At 36.9% G+C, this 19665-nt stretch overlaps 1 protein-coding gene across 38 annotated transcripts in view; it reads left to right on the forward strand.

Moving 5' to 3' along the window:
• Window positions 1–19665, forward strand: part of RBFOX1 (RNA binding fox-1 homolog 1) — a 1152005-nt gene that overhangs the window by 936225 nt on the left and 196115 nt on the right. Inside the window, exon 3 of one of the 38 annotated variants that reach the window (XM_064725925.1) lies at window positions 12446–12578. The exons of the other annotated variants lie outside the window; for them this stretch is intronic. The gene's annotated coding sequence lies outside the window, so the exon portion shown is untranslated. The remainder of the gene's footprint in view (window positions 1–12445; window positions 12579–19665) is intronic. 38 annotated transcript variants of the gene reach the window in all.

Below are 19665 nucleotides of genomic sequence, written 5' to 3' on the forward strand. Positions count from 1 at the left end.
AATTAAGCCGTACTTGATGCTAAATGAGTGCTGTTTGTAATTAGGAAATAAAAGGAATATATAGAACTATTACAATATTTAGCAATCTTACAATGTAGCCATCAGGATCCTTATACACAAATATGTGACATTTGAATTGAGGGATATCAGAGACTTTGTGTGATGTGCATTTTTGCAAAGATTTAGATTTGCTTTTAGAGTAATGAAATTAGGATCTCAGAATTTGTCTGCAGGCTCAGAAATTTTGATTTTACAAAGTTCATAATGGATTTGTGTATTAGTAAGTTTAGATAAAATATGGCTTTAGAGACATGAAAATATATATTTTGGAGTATAGGACATAATGCACCGGTATGCTAGACATAATATACTGCTAAATTACGATTTCTAAATTTTCTAATTAGACAGACTTCTAAAATTTTACGCAAAGACATTTCCTCCTTTTTTCATTTGCATTGGGTTCTTAGTTCTGTGTGCAAGATAATTGTGTAGGAGTGCTTGGTTTTTTACCTCTAAAATAGTGTTGATTTAAATGTTTTCATTTTGCCTGTGTTAAAAATATAATTTAAATAAAATGTAGGTGCCAGTGGTGGTGATTGGTGGCATTAATGTGATGTGACCTTTAATTTGAGGTTTGAACAGCACTTTTATACCTCTAAAAAGACCTGATAAAATCTGAGGCTTGCTCATTGTGAACTAAGGGAAAATAACCACCTTTGTGTAGGCTGATCATTTGTATGCTGGGTTTTTTTCAGTCAAATATACATTTTTTCAGATTTTTCTTTTCTTTAGATTCTCTTTATAGAGTTACAATATGCATAGTCACAAGTATGCTGAGCAAAACGCTGCCCAAAATAAACCTTGTCCAAAACCTGCAAACTTGAGAACATTTCTTCTAAAGCAGTCCCACAGAACGTGTAGGTTTTTTTTAAAAAAAAAGCAGTTTCTAGCAGGAATATATTTGCTGTTTTCTAGTCTTTGTCTTCATGCTCAGACTTGCAGATTGTCAGCCTACACAACTTTCCAGGAAAACCCATCCAGAAAAGGACAGCATCTCAGCAGTGCCAGGGATCCTGAGCATCTGTGCTCTGGCTCTGCTGATGGAAAATGATACAAGCACGTGGTGGGTTGGAATTCACAGTCTTTCTTCTGCTGCTGCAATGCTCCATGAAATGAAACAAACTTTGCTATAATTCCGCTGAAAAGTAAATAATAGGTGCTGGTAGGAAGGGATGTTTTTGTCTCCTAGGCAGAAATCCACCACTGACTCTAAAGTAGCACTGATACTCATTTGTGGTTTCCTGGGAAATATATATGAGGAAGAGGAGGGACATACAACATCATCCTTTCTGAATCACCTTTAGCTTCATCTTTACTTCCAGGCTTAAATCACAAATTATTAATAGGTACAGGAATTGAAAAAATATATGCTAAAAAAGACCCAAAAGAACTTTGCGAGCAAGTTGGGTATTTTTAGTATATATTTTTCAATACATAGTATTGAAAAATTGTATATATTTTTTCAAACTATATATTCAATATACAGTATTGAATAATAGTATATATTTTTTTAAACTACATATTCAATAGACAGTATTGAATAATAGTATATATTTTTTCAAACTGCCAGATAACTTTGCAGTTTTTTGTATATTTGCTAGATCCATGTAGCATCCATTTACTCAACAGTAAATATTACTGAGGAAGGCATTCCTCCTGGTCATATTGAGTCAGGTTTTTTTGTTATTGCTGTTTTTGTTTGGTTGGACTTTTTGGTGGGGGTTTTTTGGGTGTGGTTTGTTGTTTTGTTTTTGGGGTTTTTTTTGTTGTTTTGGTTCTTTTTTATTTTTGTTTTGATTTTTTTGTTTGTTTTTTGTTGTTTTTTTTTCCTTTGGAACTTAAACCTTTTGCTTGCTGTGAGAAAACCGTGCTAAATTTATTCTCCAAAGAGTGATTTTGGATTTTTTTTTAATCTGTGTAGCTGTCAGTGGACTTTTCATCTAACCTCAGTGAGGTGTTACTGGGTGAGGTGGCAGCAGTTGGAGCCTGGCTCTGTGCCACCTGGGCAGATGGCACGGGCAGGGAGCCAGGCAGGCACATCCAGGGCAGGGACCTTTCCAGGAGCCTCCCTGCAGGTGTGGGAGCCCTGGCCCATGTGCAGCTCACCCTTCTCCCCTCACCTGCACGGTGATGAAGGAAAAGTTCTGCTTTACAAGAGTCTGGAATGGCCCTCAGATTTTCTCCTCAGTCACTGGCAGCTCTGGCAGTCACTTCATAGCTCAGCAAAATAGCAGGGTAATTCTTTTTCTTTATTTGTCCCAGCTGTGTTCAATCAATTTACACAAGGAAGTTTTTAAAATCAGGATAAATAAAATTCCCTTAAAAAGCCAAGTTTTTCTCAAGGTTGATTAAAAACTAAACATAGCACTTGAAGCTTTTTTCTTTACCTTTTTTTTTTTAATGAGGTTATTATAATAATGTTATTTTTTTATTTCTTAGGGGTCTGAAATTCAGTATATCAGCCACTGATTTCTTGACCAAATGGGCATTAATTTTTCTTAACCAACTCTTAGTTAAAATTTATTTTCCTTACTCTTGTTTAATTGCTGGAACAAGTTTCTTTAAGGAAAACATTTTCAGCCTATGTAAAGTGGAATCATTTAATAGTGTGTAAGAGTTGTGTATTTGTGGTTTAAACAAATTGTTGGTATGCTGAGTTTGGTAGAGCAGCCAGGCATGGTTGCAGTTTAAATATTTTAGGTATGTCACTAGTCCTTACAGACTCTAAAAGTTGAGTAACAACTGCTTGAAGAATTTGGTCATTCTGAGCATTATTGCTTCAAGTGAAAATGAATAACTTGTACTATGTTGCTTTTGTAAGTAAAAGTAGTTTGAAATAATATGTGAAGGGAGGGCTCCATTGCTCATGGCTAAAACTGTGCGATTACCCCAGCAAGTGCTTTGAGGTGTCTGTGTGCTGAATGGAAATCCTAGCACAAAAAAACCCCAAACCAGAAGAAATCTGTTTAAAATCTTGTTGTATGAGCTGTCAGTTTTCTCTATGAAGAGGCACACAGATAAAAGTTGCTTTTTGTTCCCCCTTGATCTTTTCATATATGGGAGTCTGGTCCATCCTTGGACTCTTGATTTGAGAACTGTGGGCAAGCAGAAGAATGGATCTGTGTGACTGATGGCTGTTCAGGGGAAAGCATGGACTGTGCCTGAAGAAAAGCTTTTAAAGTAATTATTTTATTTCCCCTTTTACATGCAAGTTGCATTAGCTAGAGGATGGTTTGTTTTCTTCAGCCCATCACTCTATCACTTGGTGTCTCTTCTCAGCTTTAGTGTATCTTAACACAGTAAAATTTGGGAAGAGAAAATGGTAGTTTAGTATTCTGGTTATTTATTTAAGAGGTTTGGAGATACTGTGGCACTCCTTACATTACACTGAATTTCATTGTACAATTGTTCACAGAAAATTGGGTTCTTTGAGCGATTCTGCTCTAGCAGTTATTAAAAGTGCTGAATCAGTTCCTTTCATAATCTTAAAAGAAAGGGTATGAATACAGAATAAACTCCAGATAAGAGATGTGATTTTAGTGTAGCTCAACTGGTTTTTCCCATACAACACATGGGCTAGAAAGGGCTCCTGTAATCTTTGTCTGACCTTAAACCTCTAATACCTCTTCAGAGTCCATGTGTTTTGTTCCAACAGCCACACTGGATTATATATCAACCTTTTCTTGTTTATCAGAATGCTGAGAATAATGTAACAAACATATGCTTAGTATTTGTTTCTTGGTGTCTGCATTGTGTGCAGATTTATGGACAAAAAATACACACTTGGATAAAGCTTGGTGTGATCATATTATTATATTTTTTACAATGAAATAGATATAAATATATGTATCTGGGAAAAACCCCACAAGAATGTACTTTGATTATATGGGATTTCTCTTAGAGCTTGGCTAAATTGAAGAAATTACTGTCTTGTCAATGTTGTGTCAGTATCCACTTGATATATGTTCATATAATCAGACATCTTGTGGTGGTGTGTATCAATTTGGGTTTTTCAAGCCATAAAGTGCATTATTGTCGCTGAGGGAGGTGCCATAACCCTGTGTAACACTGGAATTTCCATCACACTGCGCTGAATAGAGCCTGTGCAGGAACATCAGATGCTTCTGTCAGCCTAGGTGGTGTTTTGCCTGTGATTTACTGCCAGGCTGTGTCTGGAGACACATCCTTTCTTCTTCTACCAGAGAGAAAAACAAAAGAAAAACTGAAACAAAATGTAATTTATTTAGGTACAGTCGAGAACTGGTCTTTGATGGCAGGAGCAGGCTGCCCCAGTGGAGTTTTGCCATCATCATGTAGCTTCTTGTTCTAAAATTGTATTACATGGGATAATGCAGGACTTTTTAATGAGTCAAAAGGGTGTTGGTAGTGCAGAAACCTTTTGGGTGTCCATAACTCACTGATACACTCAACCAATTCCCCCAAGGTGACCCCATTCTCTTTGTGCCTGAGTCCCAAACTTTGGGTGGGTTTCCTGAGGGTGAAAAGTTGTTCTTTTTAACACAGAGAAAGTGTTTGTGTTGACAAGCTTCCCAAAATAGACTGTGTAGGTGATCTGTTTTAAGAAACAGGATGTATTTATTCCTGGGAGAAAGAAACCCACTTGTTCTCCAACACGTGGGTGCAGGTGCAGGTAGAGCTGCTAAGCTGGTAAGAATTCTGCCCCCCAAAATTTAATTCTTTGCATTAAAAAAGTGTTGAAAGGAATTTACTAGCTGTCAACTGAATGTTTAAAACAGTTGAGCATTTATTTTTTGCAGAGGTTCACTTCATTGTGTCTTGCTCACTTTCTTTTTTTCTTTCGTCGCTGTTGCCACGGGAGGAATTTTAGCCTTCCCTTCTGGCACAGCACAGAAGTTCAGCTGCTTCTGGCACCATGAGGTGTACAAACCCTGTGAGGTCATGAGGACAGAGCTGCGAGGATGTCTCAGAGCCTCAGAGGAATGATGCAATTCTCAGAGGAATGGTGCAATTCCCAAAGGAATGGTGCAATTGTGCCCCTAGGTGCTGGTCAGTGCTGGGAGAAGGGAGTGGAGCAGCACCTCTGCTCCTGGCCAGGCTGGTTCTTCACCCCTTTAGCAGACAGAAATGGAGCCTCTCAACAGGTCACCTGTCCTGGACACCTCTCTGTCATTATTTTCAGAGCATTGGTCACTCTGAAACTCCACCCTTATCCCTGTGCACTCCATGAGGAAGAGTGTTGGGATCTCTAGCTGGTCACAGTGAGCCTGAGATATGTTAGAAAGTCTCTTTTCCCAGCCTGGCACTTGAAGAAGGAGTCAGGGCTCTTCATTTCTTGGTCTCAAGGGTGTTACTTATCTATAAAAATTCTTATTGTATCTTATCTATAAAATTCTTTCTCCTGTCCTGCCAAGGTCTGTTCAGCAAGACAGAGGCACTCTGCCTGCCCCTGGGGCAGTGTTATGTCTTTATACTAAAACTATGTCTACAATATTTTAAATTACTTTCAAATACCTATCACCTGTGTTAGACAGTGAGCTTCTACTCTGAACCAATCTAAAAGTGCCACCATCACAGCAGGAGATGGAGGCCAAGAAGAAGAAAGGCAGGACACACCCAGATCCCTCCATCTTGCCCCCCTGAATCCCCATTCTAAAACCCCCAATCCTCCTGTGCCTTTCTAGAGATTTCAGCATTTTTGCTGCCGATATCCAAAGCCCATTGTATTTTTCCTTGGGAAGTGGGGGGACTGAGATGAGATGAGTATAACAGGGAAGCATGTCTAGAAAACCAAATACACCTCTTTAGTCTTCAGTCTGGCTATAGCTTCATACAAACCATAAAAAATCAATTATTATAACTTAGAAAACAGGCAAAAAATATTTTTCTGTACTTCCTGCTCATGTGTAACATCTCCTGGCTTCATAGCCAGTTCTCAGAATAGCTTACTACTTAGTTAATAAATTTGACCTAATGACCAAATGTGGCAACTTTATGAATAATGTATCAGTCTCTTGGGTACCAAACTGTGTGCTTTGGTTTTATTAAATCATTTCTGATTTGATTTTCTTCATTAGATCATGCAGCAAGTTAATTTCTTTGGAATTTATTGTTCAGACTTTACAATTAAAAGATGCGAATCAAATTGTACAGTTCTCCTCCACTCTTCATTTTGATATCAGTGAGTTTTAGAATTCCAAATACTGTTTTACTGCAGCTTTTCATATAATCTAAGAATAGAAGATCAATGTAATACATGGATTATCAGTTTCTGGGCCCTGCACAATGTGTTCAGAAGCAGCATACTTCCAGGCTGAGGAACATCAGCAGCAGCAGCGCATGATGTAGTTTTCTATATTTCAGCTTGCCAATTAGCAATAGAGTGGTGGTTTTCTCAGATGCATTAATCACCCTTTCTTAACAGCAATAGGACAACTTGCCTCAAGTAAAAATATCAGGATCTTTTAAAAAAGCCAAAGTTGGGCACTTCTGAAGTACAGAGTTTATTTCCAAAATCACCTGGGAGGTGATGTCTGAGGGTGGTGAGATACAAGGAGGAAATATTGACAAAAACATGGAGAGTGAGGGCTTTGTGTGGCTTTGATGTTCCCCATGCCCTGCAGAGCTCAGTTGTTCATGTTATTGTTCAGTCCAAACAATCAGCCTAAATACTGCAGCTGGACCTGAGGACAAGGTGCATTTCTTATCTTCTCATAATTACTATGAACTTCTGGCTGAGGTGCTGTGTCTGAGGCTGTATGGCTGGGACATATAAAAAAAGGGAGAGCAAATCTCTTTTTGTGGTTGACATGCTGTATTTCAATATTGGAGCTCTTTTAAGCTTGTATATGGAATCATTCAAACTCTCTAATCCAGGATTCTAAATAGCTCCTGCATATGCAACAATTCTGTTCCAAAAAAAATCAAAGATTAAATGATACATGGCCTGTTATTATACCAATGCCTGGGGCTTTTCAGTATGCTGAAGCAGAGGGTTTCATTTTCCTGAGTGTTTATTTAAAATAAAATTAATTTGGTCCATTCATAATTTCTTTATTTTATTAACTGAAAAATATATCAATTGCTTTGCAAGACTTTCATTTCTCTGTATTCCTCATGCTCCCATCTGTGTGTTACCACAGGGGGTTTCTTTGGATGGGTTTTTTGTTTTGGTTCAAGTTTTTTGTGAGCACATGTTCAGTTGTTAGAGGGTTAATTTCTTAGGCCTTTAGAATGTAGTTTAAATACATTTATGTTGCTTGATTGCAGTAAAGAAGAGAATGTTCTTAGAGGAGAAAATTCAGATTTTCTTGGAAAAGATGGATACATTATTTTCTGCGTATTCCTTGTTAAATATGTTCCATACAGTTGTCTTCAGAAATGTAAGAAATTGCCATTAAGCAATTTTCTGGTGCTGAAATAATGCTTAGTCTATAAAAGGATACCTGGTGTTGTTTCTTTTTTCCTATTTTTACAGAGATAAAATTTGCTTCTGACCTTTCGATAGACATGTTTATGACTCAACAGTAAATATTACTGAAGAAGGCATTCCTCCTGGTCATCTTGAGTCACTTTGATAAAAACTTTGATTTAGGACAAGAGTACAGGATTTTCTGGGTAATAAAGTAGTGGTTGCTGAGTAGAGAGACAAAATTTGTCACAAACCCTTAAATTAGGCAGAGATAAATGAAGATGGAGCTTGTGTACTTTGAGAGTTGTCATTTCATTTAAATCTGTGGAGTTGCACCAGTGTAAGTGAAATCTATTCAAGATTCCTTTCTTGAATGCTGATTTTTTTCTTGTTTTCTTCTGATTTATCATAGATGTACTCTTGGATGAAGATGATAAGTTTTATGCTCCATGTATTAGTTTCTACTGTGCAGGCTAAAATATTACAATTCCTTCTTCAAAGAAAAGAATATATTTGAATGAGAACTAATTACCTCTTTTTTTATTCCAAGTGACAAAAGCTAATATATCACACTTAGCCACTATAAAAACTCCATTTCAGTAAACTAATTAAACTAATCCTATCTCTACTCATTATTCTCAGTTCTGCTAAATATTTTAACAGCATAGATTTATTTCATTACATAAATTATATCATACTTAAAGAAAACAGTTTGCATAATGGTGCATTTGCATTCCCAGGAGTTTATTTTGGGTTTTTGAATTCAGACTTCACATTTCAGTTAAAATATTATTATTTGCCTTATTTACAATGGTAATTATTCATAATTATTTCTAATTATCTAAAATGATGTATAACTTTAATTAAATGTAAGTGCTTGGCATTCTTGTTAACTTGGATTAAACAGTGACAGTTCTCCTGCATGTTGACAATGTGATGTTAGAATGTTGTGATGTTTCCTACAGTTCGAAACCTTTAATTTCATAACATTGTGGGTGGTCCTTTCAATGAACCAATCATAGGGTAAAAAAAAAAATATTGCTTTTTGATTGTTAGTGGTTTTGATTGTAGTAAATAAAAAGGGTGCTTACTGGACATATGTTATGCTATATAATGAAAATAAAAATGTTTACCTCATTTTTTTCTGCTTAAACTATGAAACCAGGACATATTGAATGCTAAGATTTTAACCAGCAGTGTTGCTGGGAGGCTGTAAAGGAAGGGTGCATAAGTGCCACTTCAGACTAAATTGCTTTCTACTTAAAGACATGTAATGTAATTAAAACAAGAACCTGTAAGCCTCCCACATCTCTTAAGTTTAGTTTAGGTCTTGCACTTAGTGTGCCTGTTGCAGAGCTTTCCAAAGGGCTAAAGAAAATACAGATAAGGAGTGATGGATCAGAATGAATTTACACTATGAAACTCATGTGGGCTGTATAGAAGATTAATAATTTCCATGAGTTTTTGATAGAGCACTTATATGACAGAAGTTGTTGCTCTCATATTAGGGACAGTTGAATAAGGTGACACAGACTTGTCTCAGAAGGTAAATGTGAAGTTTATTATACATCACATTTTTTTTATAGACTGTTCTGAGAAAGCTGGACCTGACTGGTCCTTAGTTAATCCCTCTCACACCATTGGTTAATTAAGAACAACACTTTTCTTGTAAAAGTTTACAAGTAAACAAGTATAAAACAGTAGTTGTAAAGATTAAAGATTATTTTAATTTTTTTTCTCTGAGTTTTCTCAAAACTCCCCAGAGTAGTGCTTGGCAAAGTTAATCTGACTTTCTCTCTGACCAGACTGTCAGCAACCTCAAGAGGTAATGGTGTTCCAGTCTTAATGCCAGTTTTTATATTGTTATCTGAACTTGGTTTTCTGTCACTGTTACTGGCTTCTCATACTGCTGACATGAGGTGAATCATGAGGATTTTAGGAAATTCACACAGAAAAGGAAGTACTTTTGGGTAGCTGTAGCTGGGGATTCTGCATGATTTCTGAAAGAATGGAGGCAGACAGACACCTGACAGACAATTTGTAAATTGTTTTATCCCAAGTGCTGTGGGTTTGGGTCATGAGAGCTCTCCTGCTCTTGTGCTTCCAAGTCCAGTGTGCCAGCTGGAATTAGCAGAACTGGAATTCATCTATCAGGTACCAAGCAAGCAGCAATACAGCTTTCCATGACACCTCACCCTGCTCTGCACCTCAGCTGCTTCTTGAATGCAGCAGTGTGAATTGCTTTCATATTTTGCTCATCAATAATCAGAACCTTTCATTCCTTAAGTTTATATATACAGACTGGTTTTTGGTCAGTTTTCAAGTATTTGCCCCTAATTCACTACAAAGGACAATAATAGTTTTGTTTCCATCATCTATTCTGTTCGTTTTCTGACATGGACAAGAAAAATAAATCAGTGTTTGGATCTTTAAATTTGAGTTTCCTAATCTGCAAAGGTCTTACCTACAAACAAGCTTTAGATGGGGTTTACAGAGATTAGCATAATGATGTAATCTGGTTTTATTTATATGTAAGATGTTAAGTACACTGCAAACAGATTTTTGAATGCAAAAAACTATTAGAAAGAAAAAGGGATTAAGCCCATGGTATAATCTATTTTATCCTTCTCTGATATATCTTTCTCCTTAACAGTTTGGAGAATATCAAGTAAACTTTTGAAGAAAAATAACTGCTTCAAATAACAGTTCTTGAATTGATTCTGAGTGCTGCATGAACCATTTGGTCTTAGAAAGTAGGATAAAAGACTGTTGAAGAATATCTAGATTCTAATAGTTAATAGAAGATTATAAATACTATTTGTAATAGTTTTATTTATATTCTTAGAATAATAATTGTGATGAAGCTGTTCAGCAAGGGAAAAGTTGTAGATTACAGAGCTTTTCACCTTCCAGAGGACACTTTGGTTTGAGTTCCATCAATAGTGATCGAATGCTGGCAGGGCTGATGCACAATGCCCCCTGTGCAGTAACTCTGCTCTCTGAGGAGCTCTCAGAGCATGCAGGACGCTGCAAAGCTGCAATGGGAACCAAACCAGGGGCTCTGTTTGGCATTCTGCTCTCGGCAGACTTTAGGCATTCATGATGTGCATGAAAAACCTGGGATGCTGCTGAGCCTTGGCAAGGGCAATGTGGCAGGACAGGGAAATGGCTTCAGACTGTCAGAGAGCAGGAACAGGTTAAATTTTAAGAAGAAATGTTGCAGGGGCTGCCTGGGGCTGCTCCATCCCTGGCAGTGTCCAAGGCCAGGTTGAACAGGGCTTGGAACAACCTGGGATAGTGGAAGGTGTCCCTGCCATGGCAGGATTTGGAATGGGATGAGCTTTAAGGTCTCTTCCTCACCATACCAATCTCAGGTGATTCTCTGAAGTTGTACATGTTTATAAAATGTTTAGAAAATGCCTGTGCCATTGTCCCCTGGCTTTCAGAGTTTATCAGGTGTTCTGGGTGTTACCGTGGCTCTGTCTTGCTCATCAAACTGCTGAGCCAAGCAGCCAGGAGCAGAATGGAAGCTCCTTCTGCTGGAACCAGGACAGAATGGAAGGTACACACAACTGGCTAAAAAGGATGGAGGTGAAAAATACATAGGTAGATTTGGTAAGGGCTCAGAAGATGAGTAAAAAATGAAGTTTTCCCGAAGGTCAGGAGTCTCTGGGTGGATCTGAGAGTGCTTTGCTCAGCTGAAGTGACTGGCAAGTAAAGGGGATGGTGGGGAAGGCGATCTGCCTTATCAACACTAGAGGCAGGCACTTTCTACTGTGGAATATTTGGTATCTGTCTTCCCAGTATCTTTATTTACTGTTTATACATATTTTTCTCAGTCCATCTTGCATTATGGAACCACATTGCTTAGCATTAGTTTTCAGTATCAGTAAAATAAAATTTCATTTGCTAGATATGATAATAACCAATAAAAATTGCCGTACTCTTTCAAGTGTGCTGTGACTGAGTAAAATATGAGCTGTGTAAGCAGCTTGCCTAGCTTGACATCAGGGTTGTGTTTCACTTGACAGATGTCTGTAATTATTGATATTTTTCATAGTTTTGTGTATTTCATAAGTCATTTGTAAGATCATGTAGTAAACTTAGAGGACAAATTTATCTGCTAATCTTTTAAATTTCAAATTGCAGTGTTAAAATTTCTTGAAGTACTTTGTACATACATATATATATTTATGTCTATTTGTACAGAAATTATCTGTATAATTTTTGAAGTCTAAAAATACACGTGTATTTTACATTACATATACACATACACACAGTTATTTGAAAATAACTATATGTGCATATGTAATGTAAAATAGATAAGTATTTTATAGACTTCTTTACACTAAGCTTGGTCAGTGAGACTATTTCTGTTTGTGTTATTGTGTCAACATTTAAATCATTCTTATACCTAAGCTATTTTGAAATAAAAAAGTGATTTTTACTTTCTTTGTTTCTTTCAGGCACATATTATTTAAATATGACTTTTCATTTTGCATTAACTTGCATGCTTACAGTATTTACATTATTTGGCATGTAAGGAACATCAGTTAAACAGACTCATATATTTCCTTCCTGAATAATGCAGTGAGCTAAATCTGTTTGAAAATTTATATGGTTTCAGACTGGTAAATGAGATGTATTTGGGGATCATGATGCTCATATATAAGCTATGTTTAATTATAAATTTATAATAAATATATCACTAGTCAAAAGATGTGTAGGTAATGTCAATATTTTATGGACGTGCCAAAAATGTAAAATTGTTGGGGTGATAAAAATCCCTCTGAATTTTTTTGAAAGAGTTGTTAGACCACAAACTCCATGTCAGCTTGGTCTTCAGTTCTAGTAGCATAATATTTTGACATGGGACAACATTTTACACAGTCCATAGACCAGATCTTTCACTTTTGTGCTTACAGCTCACTTGAAGTTATTCCCCTTGAGGACCTGACCTCAGGTGCTAAATCTACCAATTCTATCTTTTGCTAGGAGAAGAAGATGAGGGCAGTATAAGCCCATGCACTCACAGCAGCAGTTTCACACATTTGATGAGCTCACACTCAGAGACATCTCCATTTCCTGTAGTGTTCAGCCAGGTGGACCAGGCATTACATAGTCCATAGTGAGTAAAGAGTCCTACATTATATTAAGCTCTCTCTCCATTACTTTCTAGATCTGGGACGAGTGGCTGGTGGTGTTGGGGTGGGCGTACAATATTAGGAAATCTTCCTCTTTGATTAATCCAGCAAAATGCTTTCTCTGTTTTGTTGTGCCCTCCTATCCTCTCATATGTTCTGATAGTTTCATCCTAAAGTGGCCACCTAACAAAGACACCTTTATTCTAATATGCATTGTAGTCTGTTATAAAATGGAAAAAAAAAAAACCCAAAACCTAAAGAAACTCCAGTGTATTCATTAAAAAAATAATTTGTTTTTAATTACTGCTGGCCATGATAATAGAGAGGTATTTAGAAAGAAAATTAGCCCAGGTGAGCAAATAGCTCTCCAGACATGAGTATGAACAAAAGCTTAAAAGAATATTCTCCAACTATTTAAGCAGTCTTTGCATAGTGTAATCACAGACCCTGATAGTAAAGTGACATATATTTATTGTATTTATTTCTTGTTACTAGAGTAATTCTTAAATTGCAGTACTTAAACTGTTAAAACCAAATATTACTGATATTTAAAAAACTCCTCTGTAACAAATTTGGACATTAAAGAGCTGCTGGTTTTGTGTGGACAGGTCATAGAGCCTAATTTCAAATCTGGGTTATTAATCTGGGGGTTTTGTGCTTGACACCCCACATTCCCTTGATCCCAAGGTGTTATTAAATACTGTAATACCTTTGTGTCCCAGGTGTTATTAAATACTGTAATACCTTTGTGCCCAAGGTGTTATTAAATACTGTAATACCTTTGTGTCCCAGGTGTTATTAAATATTGTAATAGCTGCAAAGTAGCAAGGCCAGTGTTGTGGGTTCTCTGTCCCAAACTCAAGCACACAATTAATGGGAAATTCCGGGTCTGTGTAGTGTCTCCTGTGAACCAGATGGTGCAGCTGAGTGATGACAGATGGACACAAAATGGAATAGGTGCAGGGAGAGGCTGGAAGGGGGAAAAACAGAGAGCTGATCATGTTGGAAAAGAGCTGAGCATGGTTGGTGAAGCCAAGGAAATGCTGAGAAGTGGTATTGTTGTTATCTGTGGCTGCTTGGGAGTAGAGGACAGGATGTGCATGGCCTTTTTAGCTAAAGAGGGACGTGCTGGCCATGATAATTTACAGAGACATGTAAAAGAACCTTTAAATAGACCCATCAGGGAGTTCCTGAAACAGGATTCCAGTTTGAGCTTGGGCCAGGGGAGGTCAAGCACTTATCAAATTTTGAGAAGGAGTTTCTGCCCTTAAGAAAAATTACATCATGTGGCTTCCTAGCAGGTGACTCAAGGGCCTGACTCAGGAGTTATCTTCCAGCTCTGCTTTCTTTCCAAGAAAAGTCAAAGTCACAGATGCTCTGGCATTCTCAACTGCCAAAATCCCTGTGGTTGATAGGATTAACCAGCTAAATTTGTCCATGAAAAATAAGAAATCTCTGTTTTTTCAGCAACATTCAGTAATTCACATGCCACTACTATATGTGGTGATGGTGCTGCTTTTCCTAAGCCTTGTGTTTTCTGGGGTTCTGTGTAAATTTATGTGAGAAAGGAATTCTAGTTTGTATACTATTAAAAAAAAGTGCATACTGCTTGAAGTTACCTTATTTTCAGGGGAAGTTTTATTGGAAATGCAGCTCACACAATGTATGATGAGATGGAAAAAAATAACAGAAGTGACCTCAGTGCATGCAGCCCATGTTCTTGCCATTTTTCCATTTTCTTAAGCATTTATGGCCAATTGAACTTGCACAGTGTGCAGCAAATAGGTAGTTTCCACATCTTTCTGTGCATGTTGTCTAATTTTATATTTAAAAAATTTTTAATACTAAGTGCTGAGAAAGAAAAAATTATATGTTTTGAAATTATACTAAATGTCAGGAGTAGTAACTACACTGTGGCTCAAGACAATTCTGGTGCTTGCAGAATCAACTCTTTAATTACATTTTTCACTTAGAAAGTCTGACTCGTAATTTACTTTTCAAGAGCTCATATTTTGTGCAAAATTTAATTTCAGAGGTAAAATCTCAGTGAAGGGAAACCTCCATGTTGCTTTTTTCAGTGGAGTTAAATCTTGAACAGCTATGTGTTTACCCTTTAATGCATGCATCAGTAAAATAATAGTTTGCAAAGATTAACAGTAGCACAGGACCTGCACTAAGAATTAAATAATTTCAGGCCAAATGGATCTCTTAGGGTTGTGTGCATTTAGGCATTGTCCTTTCTGCCATGGGAAATCAATTAGAGAAGATCCAGCTTCATTCTGCTCCCTCTTCAAGGTTCTGTGGCACCACATCTGCTAATATTCCTTCACTGGAATGTTTCTAGTGAGTAAGAACTCTGGGACTTTGCACTGTGTAAATATGTATTTATAAACATATGAGTTTGATATTGAGAGTGCATAAAGTTTATCTTTGATGCCAAATCCTCTCCCAAATTCATTTTCCATATAGCTGTCTATAACTGCTGCTGTTCCAGCTGCATCTACTTATTCCTTCTTACATATTCTCCTTATATTTTTATTGAGGGGTTTCAGTAAACCAAAAAGAAATTTGTCTTTTCTAGGTTAGATAGCAGTACTTTTCTTCCACCTGTTTCATTAGATTTAAACCTTTCCTGGCATTCTTAAATAATCATTGTATTTTCCTGCCTTGCCTTTTTGAGCATTTATTTGTGTTAAGCAATCAGCTAAATAAAGTTTAAAATCAGCTGATTTTAAACTTTCACCCAAGTGCCTTAGTGCAGTGCCAGTGTGTACCTTGATAATTGATATGAGCATAAAAATTCTATCCATATTTTCATTATTATATCTGGATGGATGGTTATTTTAGAAGTGGGGTGAGGAACCATTTGCAGTGTGCTGGTATCAATATTGATGCAGGCATACAAACAAAAGGTTGAAATACAGGTAGGAGAATATGCAAGGATTAATTTTTGCTCTCTTTCTGGCCTTTTAAAATAAAACATGCTGGTGTTTGGATGATCTGTGATATCAGTTCATTTTAACCACTTTAGTCGCTTAATTTGAAAAGGATGAAAGGATGAGTAGTAGGAAAAGATTTTAAAAACAACAAAAAAATAGAATTAGTAGCAAGCAGTTTGGTCTGTGGTTATCCTAGCTGAATGTTACATGCTGATAGAACACAACACCTTGGACAAGAAATAGTCTTGACTATTTTGCTCACTTATTGCCTTCCTGCAGCTGATTCTTTCTGGAGGAAATGCTCTGCCAGCCACGTCCTTACAGTCTCACCTTCTGAGCCATTGTGCCTGGGTGCTCTTTTTGCAGCTCAGGACAGTTGTAGTCTGGTGATATGTGGAGTAATTCACATTTCTGGATTTTAGCAGCATTTAGTGGAGTACTATTGGGTTTCTGCATAAATATGTGTGAAATGATTGTTCATTTCTGATCCCAACCCTTTGATTAATCAACTTTCCCTTGGGCAGTCATGCAGAATTTGCCATGTTGTGCAGCAGCCAAGCGAGCATTTAAGATTTTCATTGTTAAGCTCAGTTAAAGTACAAATTCAGATTTTAGTAAATGGCTTTTTGAGTAAATAAGCATATTATCCTCTGTGATACCACTTTTTTCCTTTTTCCTGAGGAATGCATCCCTCGATAGAAAGGGCTGCTCAGGCCATTCAGGGTTTTTTGTAACAACATGAGACACATTAAAGTAGAATGAAGTAATCTCTCATAGCAGAGGAGCAGAATGACCTTTTAGCCATATAAAGTTAGATCAGGTGCCTGGATTGCCACCTGAATAGAAATAAAGCTGGGTTGGTCTTGTATCTCTGGAGAGCTGGTTAAGAACACACCAAGTGGTCAGAGAAATCCTGGTGCAGAAAGAGTTGAATATCATGCATGACAGATGTTGGGCACCTTTATAGTGCTAGTGGAACTGCCATGTGTATTATTAATTAATTTTTAAAGGGATTTATAGCATGTAGTTGTGATTCAGAAGTAAGAATGTGAGATAGGATTACAAAGAATCTCAGAAAAGAAGGTGCAATTAATTGAAAATCCACTGGAACTCTGCTAAGACAAGTGTTCTGAGTGAAGGATCACACAGCACCTTGCAGCATGGCAGTGCCTCTTCCTTATGCAAACTTAATTTGGCATTATTGCATGAGAAAATAATATGTTAATATTTTTATCAAATGCTCTTTCATCTCCAACTACAACTTTTTTTTTTACCAGTGCCTCCTGCAATCCATAATTTTTTCCTGATAAAACATACTGAATTTAAAAACTATTAGCTATAAATTCTCATGCTGTCATTAATTGTGTTGTCTAACCAAATATTGGGGAACTCAATAATGGCATCACAGTTGTAATCACTTCTGTAATGCTTTTAAACTCAGTGCAAACTAAATGATTACTCACAGAAAATATTAGTACAGAGAAAATACAGCGTGGGCAAATGCTATGCTGCTTTCCCTGAAGGATTCAGGTGACCTTATTATCTACCAACATGAAAAACTGCTGTTGGCAAAGGAAGGTCATTCAGACATCAAGGAAAGATCAGTCCTTGTCCTTTGCCACAGAGACTCCCAAGTATATCTCAGCTGCTCTGGAGAGGAATCCCACTACTGATTTGCTGTGTGTGATATGCAGATGAAATCCTTGTTGATTTTCATTCCTGGGGATAGAAATGATTAGGTGGTTACACAGTAAGGTGATAATCAAAGCCATTTTTGCCATAAAGCCTGATTTGTCAACAAAACCTATTTGCTTATTAATAAGGAATTTCACATATGCATCAACTTGTTGGAATATTCCTGTATCAGTAGAGCTGCAGATAGAAAATGAAGCTGTTTATTGATCAGAGCTGATTCTGTCCCTGCAGTCCGTGCCCTAACTGTAAAGTACAAGTGCTGACTGCCACACTCTGCTGATTGCAGATTTTTTTTGACAGCCAAGACCTGACTCTCCCCTAATCCCTGTAGCTGCATTGTAGGAATTACAAAGCTTCTGTGACAGACCTGTTCTGTATTCCAAGAACTGCAACACACCTGTCATCAGATAGAAGCAAGAATGCCCAAGTCATCACTTTACTTGGGAAGCAGAACAGATGATTGAAATTATTTCTTACTACTAACTAATTCCCCTTTTAGCAGAGATAAGCTGCTTTGTTCAGCTGTAAATGAAACATTAGGGTATTAGCTGTCAAGGCAGAAGTATTGGAGGAGCTGAGATTTTATCAGCAGTAGTAACATTCTGGGCAATAAATTGTTTTGTTGGGCAGAATAGTATTCTCCAGAGGTACAGAGAAACAAAGCTCATTAAGGTAAATGCTTAAAGCACTGCAAAAAAAGCAAAGACAAAGCCTTATTACCTTTGTTTTGGGGATAGATAACACATTTGCACTTTTTCATCTCTGTGTAGCAGTGAAGAATTATGTGGTACTGTTATTAAAAAGATGCATTTGTAGGCTTGTAGAATGCTCTCTGAATATATCCAAGGGACAAATAGATTGCTGAAATATCAACAGAGAGCTGTACTAAGTGATGGCTTTTTGGAAATTGTTTTGTTTCCCTCTGGGTAAAATTAGGTATCTGCACATTGTCCTGTACTTAGCATTCATCAGATTAATAGACTTGCATTATTAAATGAATGTTTGAAATGGAGAAGCAGAAATGTTGGCGTTATACAAAATATTTTTTACCACTATATGTACCTAAATTAAATTCATATGGTTTATGTCATGAAGCATTAGGATTTCTTGACTCCAGCTCAAGGAAAATATTTGGAATGTTAGGAAGGAATTAGAGCTCTGTAAACCAGGGGTGGACATAAACTTGCTATCAGAAACAGTTAAATAGGATAGAAGTAAAATAGGTCGAAGGAATCTCTGTTCATGAGCTAAAAAGCCTGCATGTAGCCAGAGGCAGACACTGTTTTCCATCATTGCTTGTTTGAAGCAGCATTTTAGAAAACTCTAAAATACAAGTTTCATACATAACACAAAGAACAAAGACATGTAGCTGCAAAATGGCATGGAAGATTCTGTTAATAGCTGACATAAATGTCTTCAGAATTTTCTCTGTGCAACATGGAGGATTCGGAAACACTGAGGAGAGCTTTGCAGTCCATCCTGCTACCTACAAAGGAGCCAAGAAAAGATGCTTTAGGAAGAACCGAGTAAAAATTAGAAGACAGATGACCAAAGCACAGGTTATTTTTTAATGGTTTCCTGTAGACAGGAAATCCTACATAGATAAAAACCAAAATTCTGAATTCTGATAGTTGGTTTTATGTATTGTAGAAATAGATATTCTAGTTATAGATATATTTTTATATATATACATATATATTTTTATATATACATATAATATTATATATATCTATTTATTACTCATATTATTCTATTATATATAGAGACAGTGTTGTTTCAATATGGCTGTCACTGGGTCACTGGCTAGTGATGGACAAATTTTCAGAATCAGTTTTTTATCTCTGTGATACAGATATGTCAGCCACCAGAATAATCTGCTTGATTTTGAGGGGATAAGTACAATAATACTCAGCTTTGTTATTGCCCAAGACTGAAATTAATGGAGTTTTTGTTTCATTTGGGGTAACTGAGCCCATCTGACAAAGTGTTAAGGTTTGGAGAGGGAGGATTCAGTGATGCTTTAATTTAATAATCTCCCTTGTTCAGTCCCAGTTGCAGCAGAGTCACTGGGAGCAGCAGGAACCTTTAGGCTCCTGTTTTACCCCAAATACTGCTTCAAATTCAGCCCAGACTGCCTGGATTGCAGCCCTTACTGAAGATTTCTAATCTGGAAATGCTGCCCAGGCAGAACTCTTGTACACTTGCTGAAGTTGAAGGGTTTTTTTAAGTTGAATCTATTTCTGAACATTGCTTGACAAAAATGTTTGACATCTCACAGCTAATTTGCAAAGGAGATCGTGCATTTCCAAACATCAGAATCTAAAAGTTCCAAAAGTAAGCTCAGAAGACCAAAATATGAGGCCTTCTTGCTTCTAGTAAAATCTTCACTCTGCTTTCTTTCTCTTTGGGAAAGTCTGTTTTCTTAGATGTCTCAGGA

This window comes from Zonotrichia leucophrys, chromosome 14 (genome assembly GCF_028769735.1).
Source record: "Zonotrichia leucophrys gambelii isolate GWCS_2022_RI chromosome 14, RI_Zleu_2.0, whole genome shotgun sequence".
Lineage (NCBI taxonomy): Eukaryota > Metazoa > Chordata > Aves > Passeriformes > Passerellidae > Zonotrichia > Zonotrichia leucophrys.